Genomic DNA, 8,007 nt, shown 5'->3' on the forward strand with positions numbered 1-8,007 from the left:
GTGAGGCCAGGTATAAGGTCCTAGTCAATATTGCATTCCTCCGCGACCTCGCACACCCACCCTTTGTTGCAATTCCGACCTTGGGTCCTCGCCGGTCTGTATCACTTGGATACCTTCCAACCTCGACAACTATCAGGTCGCAACCATGATACCTTCGTCGACCGTTGCAACCCATCATAGACCGCATTACCGTGGGGAATTAGAATGGGATCCCCACCCATCGGTTGTTCTCACAAGACACAACTGCTACGGTAAGCGCATCCGTTGATGTACGAGAGGAAGAAACACAATTGACTACTCCGTCCCACTCCAGATCTTATGGTTAACACGGGTCTTACGGCACAAGAATCACTGGACGACATTTGTTGTTAATCCTAGATGGATATAAACCCTTGCAATGGAACCTCCACCATACTCATGCCATGGTTCCATTGCCCACCACATAGTCATATTCATAGTTATGAAATTAGCATCTTTGCTTTTAATGCAAGAGTGATAACTATAGTACTTTGCAAGTAATTTGATAAAAATACTCAAATTGACATGAGCAAGCGATGAACTTGCCTTTCTTGACTGCAAGATTATGCAGGCAAGGTCTTCGATACGCAATAACTCCAAATTCTGAAATAGCATCATCGTCCGGTAAGGACGATGTTTAAAATATTGGCAAGGATGCAATAATGCATAAGTATGAGATGCAATCGCTCTAAGCCTGACCTAACCCCGATGATTTAGGATTAGTGAGTTGTAATGATTAGTTCAAGGTGTGTTGCACTTTTAAAGATGGTTCACAACAAGGTTCTTATTAAGGGTTGATTACTTGGTATCATAAACAAGTGGTGCAATATATCACAATAATAACATTACTAGCACACACAATAGCATTTGGTATAATCCTAACATGTAATGAACAGTTGTTGGTTTCAGTACTATATGGCATGGTTAATGATTACTTATCATATACTTCAAAAGAATAACTTTTGAAGAACATGTTCTTTGATTAAGAACAAGTATGGTAATTAGGTTTGTGGGGTTCTATGGTTTACTATGGTTCCAATTAGTTTCTGGAGTAAGGATTAGATGGATCACAACAAGGTTGGATTCATCAGCAACTAGGGCTTGTATGGTTTTAATTAAGCATAAGCATCTTAAGCAATTATTTATACATGGTTACTATCATGGTTGGTATATTTTACTGGTGATAGATAGCTATGGTTTATAGGTCCTATTAGGCAGGTTTGATGATGACTCTTTATTTACTTCAAAAGAATAATTTTTGAAGAACATATTACTTAAGTAATAATAAGTATTTCAATGAAGGCTTATGGGTACTAGGGTTTGCTATTGGATCCACTAAGTAAGGAATAGTTGGTGCCTAAATAAGATGGTTCATAATTCTTTAGTATTTGCAAGGTGTAGTTGGATATGGATAGGTGATATGTAAAATACTGGACATGGTTGCTATTAGGGTGGTTCACAATGGTTTGATAGTAAATATGGATAACTAAGGATGATGGCCTTGGTAATGGGAACTAGGGTTTACATTTGGTTGACCCTACTTGATCATCTAGTTTTATTTGGATGAGAACATAAAATACCAATTTATTAGTGATATGGCTCATATATTTTATGTGGACATGGACATGCATTTAGTTGCTAATTATGGATCTATGAATGAAAATGAAGTAACATGATCACATGTTATAACCTAGGGTTTAGGTTTAGAAGTAAATTAGGGTTCTCACATGAAATGATAATGTTGTAGTTTTATTCAATATGGAATTAGGGTTTCCTTTTTGTGATGTAGTTCTTAAGTTAATAACTTGATTATAAACTTGAAGTTATTATTAACTTTGAAATAAAAATAATAAGGGACTTAGCATTTTATTATTTTTACAAGATTAATAATTAAGATAAATATCCTTTAGGGTTTAAATCCCTCTAATAAGGATTTAATAAGATAATGATAAAAGAAAATTAGTTTTAGTGTTTTTATATATGAGTGCAAACTCATGTTATTGATTTTAGAAAAAAATAGTGTTATTGATTTTAACAACACATATTATATTTAGGTTTTAAGGAATAACTATTAAGGTTAGATTTTATTATATTAGTAAAAATCACATATTGAGTTTATTACATGAATTATACATCTAAAGTTGAAATAATATTTCGAACCTTTGGAAATTCAAAGAAAGATTTTGAATGATTATTAAATATTATTTTAGGAATTTAAAAGTAATTAAATTGGATTTAGAACCTTTAGGGCCTTATAGTTAACTTGATTTAAATGTTAACATTTATTTGCTACGTGAATAATTTTCATGGCATTTTTAGATTAAAAACAAAATTATATTTCTTGTCAAGTATTTTTATTTAACCTGTAAAAAATAAGCACATATAAATGCCCTAATGTAAGTATGCCACTTATTCTAATTTGATTAACTTAGATAGGGACACATCGAATACATTTAGTAGTAGATTAGTTATTATAGGCTGTTTAATTTGGCTCAATTAGCACACACGCACTAGCCTAACGGGTTGGTTCAAACCCAAAAAACACATATGAACTCAACCCGCACACACACGCTGGGCTGGACCAACACCAGCACCACGCACGCACGCGACTTGGCCTTGGCCCTCGCACGCACACGCCTCTCCCTATCGATCCCCAACTCACGCCCCGGCGACGCTGCCGCCGTCGCCTGCTGTTTCCCCGGCCAACTCCAGCCATGCCTGGCGCCGCCGTTTGCCGCCACAACTCCGCCTTGCTCTCCTCCATAGATTTCCCCTTGGCGCCTCCTCTATACGCCTTCGCCTGCGCGCCCGCGGCGAACCCTAGCTCGCGGGTTGGCTTGGACGCCGCCGGCCGCTACCGGCTCCGGCGCCTCCGGCTGCTCCCCTTGGTCGACACGGCCTCCTCTACGTTTATGTCGGCCACGCCGCCACTTGGTTCTATCTCGACCACCTCTAGAACCCCCGCTCGACCTGGCCGTGCTCGGCTCACTTCGGCACCGGCGAGGTCGGGATCTTGTCCGCCTCGACGAGCTCTGTATCCTTCCCCAACTCGATTTGGTTTCCACCGCTTCTCTCATACGCCCCCGACCCTGAAACCCTAGCGGTGATCGATTGATTTGGGCACCATCGGCCCCTTCTGGCACTGCGGCCCGTCGCGCGACTCCGCCACGGAGTCCACCACCACCTCCCGCTACCTCAGCTCCCTTTGCTTCCGCACGTGGCTTCGCCCACTGCTACCCCTAGCAGTGGTTCCGGCGCGGTCGCCGGCGTGATGCGGCGCCCGCTGCGCTACCCTCTGGCCCTCTGCGTCAAATACTCCTCCTCCACGAGCTTGTGCTCGACCGCCTCTTTTCCGGCGATTGCTGGACGGCAGCGTAGCTGCAACCCAAACGCCCTTGATCTCAAGCCTTGTGACATTGTTGTCGTGGTAGTGTACTGACAATGAGGTGGTGACTGCTTTATCCTTGATGCCGGCCGGACGGCGTCTGCGACTGCAACCCGGCGTCGCCTACTGCTCCTACTCTTTACTTCACTCACTGTGAGCTACACCTCTCCCTTCTCTGTCTAAGATTAAAGTGTGGTATGCATAAAAAATTACTACATATATGTGATTGTGTCCCAAATATTGCCTACTCTCTGTACTTATATGTGCGGTGGGAATGCTCCTAATTTGACGATGTATTCATCAAGCATTCGTGTTGAACATGGATTTGTGATAAATGGTTGGTTCTATAAGTGCAAATATATAATTGCCCAGTAATTAGTGAGGTGCCTCAATTTGGATGATCGGCTCATCCATGGCTTGCTGCTATCTTAAACTGATGAAACTGAACCTAGACAGTTCAGTTAGCTCCAGTACTTCATGTGTAGTTTACTGATGAGTTTAGACCTGTAAAATGCAACTATTGTTGCTTACAGATTGATGCTTTACTGGGTAGCTTGATTGTGAGCTTATATGCTTATTAAGGGTGGCTTTGCTGCTGGCTATATATGATCCATTGATCATCTGATCATACTAGCTGTACCATTGGTGTGGCCACAATGACATGCTTTTGTCTCCTAATATTAATCCAGGGACAAGTTGATGTTGTTGGTTGCTATATGCTTCTATTTTTGATTGGTAATTTGATAAGAACAGGTCTTATGCTTGCTTTCTTGGCTTAGCCTGTGATGCAAAGGCTGAGGCTTTGTTTTATAATAAGAACATGTACTATGGTTTGCCTTAAATTCTCTATGACGATAGTGAATAGCACTTCTATTCAGATCTGAGAGAATTACTTCTCACAACTTCAACTGATGATTTATAATTTGATCCATGCCTATTTTATTACTTGCAAAATCTACTCATGTGCCATCTGCTTAGGTTTAATCCACTCTGTGGTACCTCCTGGGAGTGTGCACAGAAGAAATATAGATTTAGCAAGATTGGTGTTGTTGGTAGTTGTGTGGAGTGATTTATCAGGCTTTTTATATGATGGCCTACTATTGCCTTTGATCGACAGGTGCCAGGTGACTCCCCTAGTGACTATGCTGCTTGGGAACTTGGGTGCCTTAGCTCCCAGGTTTCCTTGGATAAGATCGGCTGATGAAAAGATCTGCCTCTGCTTATCATTATTTTAACCCTGCCATTTGGCATTTCTTTTCTTTCTATTCTTCCCTGTTTGTTTTGCAGGTGATCAATTGGAGAAGAAGATGATCAAGACTTAATTTAGACTTTGACTTTTCTTTTTCAAAATTTGTAATTCTAGTTGTAATATTCTTTTATTTATTTATTTATTTATTCATTTGTAAAGACATTGTATTATTGTGTTAATATCAATAAAGAACTGTTTTCCTTTTTGTACAATAACTTTATTACTGAATTGCTTGTCTTGTAAATATTGGATGACTATAGATGTATTCAAGTGTTATATCTATTTCAAGGTTTATATTTTGTTTTGATTATATTATGTGGCATAATGGTTTAGAATTCAAATTCCAATTGAAATTTTTTCATATTCGAATTTGAATTCAAATTGTTTCCCCCAAAACACATGACTTCACAAAGGCCATGTCGAAATTTGTCGCACTCCCATCGATGACTAACTCAATTCCACCGATGCAAGAGAAACCTTGACCCCTTTGACAGTTTTAAACAAAAGCGCGAAAATTCCCCGGATTTTCTATGCATGAATGCAATGCACACATTTGTTTCCTCTCTTTTTGTAACCCCAAATCCTGGGATGTTACAGATCATCATGGGAGCACCATCGTCTCCGAATGGAGATTCATTACCTCATGTGTAAGTGCTGAGGAAGCGGAGATACTGGCTTTATTAGCATGATTGAAGCACCTGATTGACCTGTGTCGGTGGAAGGCGATCATTGAGTCTGACTATCTCCGTGCTGTCCAAACATTGTTTGCTAATTTGCATGATCGTTCGGGAGGATGGGCTCTTTTTGCTGAAGCTCGAGAACTTTTGTGCATGTATCAAGATATCTCTGTTAGTTATGTGGATCGAGTGAGTAATGGTGTAGCACATGTTTTAGCTCAACCACGCAAGTCAGGTTTCTCTGGTTTACTTCGTGATGCAGCCCCTCCCTGCGTGTTGGAGCTGATCACCCATTATGTAATCTGACTATGTCTTTCTAAAAGCTGCAAGTTTTCGGACGCACTCTTTTCCCTCCAGGGTACCGAAGGGCACTAGAACGTTTTTGATGAGGTGGGCTTGCGGACTTAGACTACTCATAGTGGGGAGTAATATAGAGTAGTAATATGCACATATTACTACTCTATGTTACTACCTCTATAGTGGGTAGTAACATATGTGTGATATCATGCAAGGTCCTATTTATTAGGTTATAGACTCAGAGCATCTCCAGCCGCGTCCCCTAAACGGCACCGGATCGAGCGTTTGGGGGAAGTGTTTTGTGCGTGCCGCGTTTGGGGGACGTCGCTCCCCAGCCGCGCCCCCCAAACGCCGCCCCCAAGCTTTTTATAACATTAAAAATTTTTTTTGTTTTTTTGCATTTTTATTTCAATAGAGAGAAGAAACATTCCACAAACTAATACATAATTCAGAACATGGTTTACACAAACTAAGACATAGTTTGGAACATGGTTTCCACAAAATAATACATAGTTTGAACCATAGTTGACACAAATTTAAAACATTGCAAAATAACGAAACCTAACTAGTGTTGGCATCGCAGGTTTCGTGTGTTCGCTGCCAAGAAAAAACACTCTCAGGCACTCCAAGTCACCCAAACTGGAAAATCCAGCTGTTGACGGTACCCCTGTTGGTTCTTCCGAGGAAGAACAACCAGAAACCTCCGTGCCTATTTTCGCTGCGAAGAAACAACACTCAGTCGTCGTCCTCCTCGGCGCTGTCGCCGTGGTGGTGCCGGCGGCAGCGTGTCTCATCGAACACCTTGACGCTCATGTTGGCCTCCCCAAGGTAGGAGAACGTGAGCACGAAGCCGGCTTCGAGGTGGTGGTAGCGCGCGAACTTCTCCCAGCCGATGTGGAGGTACATCTTGCCGCGCGCGTTGAAGATCACGTCCACAATCCACCGGCAGCAGCCGCAGGCAGCCTCCCGCAGATGCAGCGAGGACGGCTCGTTGCCGGCGACGAAGTCGGCGAACTTGTCCGGCAGCCTCTGGATGCTGAGTGGGTCGCCCTTGAGGACGGCGACGAACTCGAACAACACTTGCCGCTCCTCCTCCTGCATGTCCGACGACGAAGACGACGGCGTCGCAGGCAACGACGAGCGTGCAGCTTTGCCGCGGCGACGACCACGACCACGACCGCGAGCTCGGCCTCCGCCTCTACCAGACATGGCGTCGACTCTTGAGATGGTGGCGGCTAAGTTTGGGGAGAGAGGCGCTAGGGTTTGTGTGTGAGGGACGATGATAGAGCGACCCTTTTTATAGGCCGGAGGGAGGTGGGGGAGCGGTGGCGCTCATTAACGCCGGCACGCAGAGCTAGGCGCGACGAGACGCTTCGCTGCGCCTCTGCGGGAACTGCACCGTCGCTGCGCGCCATTAACTTCCGTCGCGAGGTAGACGCCGGTTAGGTTAAAGTTCAATGTGCCGCTGACGCGTCGGTCCCGCCACTACTCACCTCACTTTTCGTTGTGTCCGGCTTGCCCCGAGCGTCCCCCGTGTAGCGGGGACGGGCTCGAGGTGCCGGACACCGTATCGGGCCGCGCTGGACAAAAAGAGGCATTGGGGTACGCGACCGGGGACGTTTTTTTGTCCGGCGCGCCCCAAATCCCTTTGGGGTACGCTTTGAGGGACGCGGCTGGAGATGCTCTTAGTTACGTAGTACCACCTTAGTCTCTTTCTTCATTTATTGTCATGCCATGTCACTAAAATGTCTTGGAATGTGTGATGTTACTACCCATATTTCTCTCACTATGAGTAGTCTTAATATATGGTGCTTACTTTCAAAAAAAAGTGAAAATTAATTGAGAAGTTTGCCAGTGCAATTATTACCATTTAATAATTTTTATAGCCTTATACACATAAAAGAAAAATAAGAGGCGAGATGAAAAGGGAAATGCCACTTGCCACCCGGCGGAAATCAGGCTACCAAAATAAAAGAAACCAAAATCGTGGAATCACGGTAAAAAAGGAAAAAATCGATCGTGGAAATCCGGCTACCAAAATAAATAAAAAAGGAAAATCACGGAAATCACGATAACGCACGATAAAAAGAAGGCTACCAAAAGAAAGGAAACTAGAATCACGGAAATTATGGTAGCGATAGAAAAAAAAAAGAAACAGGCAAAAATTTAAAGGTAAAAAAAAGGAAAAACGGCAAAAAGGAAGGGAATTACTTGCATGCACAATGAGAATTCCAAAAATAAAAGTTAATACGTACACTTATGTGGCGGTCAAGTTGAAAACGCTGTGGATTCTCGAGGAAGTTACTGCTATTATGTGGGAGACGGAGAGGCAACCGGGACACGAGATTTATTTGCCCCTGCACCTGCAGTCGGTAGCAGCA

At 43.1% G+C, this 8,007-nt stretch overlaps 1 long non-coding RNA gene across 1 annotated transcript; it reads left to right on the forward strand.

The window, feature by feature from the left end:
• Positions 1-2,582: 2,582 nt before the first annotated feature.
• On the forward strand, positions 2,583-4,819 carry LOC127326721 (uncharacterized). The gene is made up of 2 exons (XR_007868102.1): positions 2,583-3,556; positions 4,521-4,819. It is a non-coding gene; the product is annotated as an uncharacterized lncRNA (long non-coding RNA).
• The last annotated feature ends 3,188 nt before the right edge of the window (positions 4,820-8,007 follow it).

Source organism: Lolium perenne, chromosome 6 (genome assembly GCF_019359855.2).
Source record: "Lolium perenne isolate Kyuss_39 chromosome 6, Kyuss_2.0, whole genome shotgun sequence".
In the NCBI taxonomy this organism is placed as follows: Eukaryota; Viridiplantae; Streptophyta; class Magnoliopsida; order Poales; family Poaceae; genus Lolium; species Lolium perenne.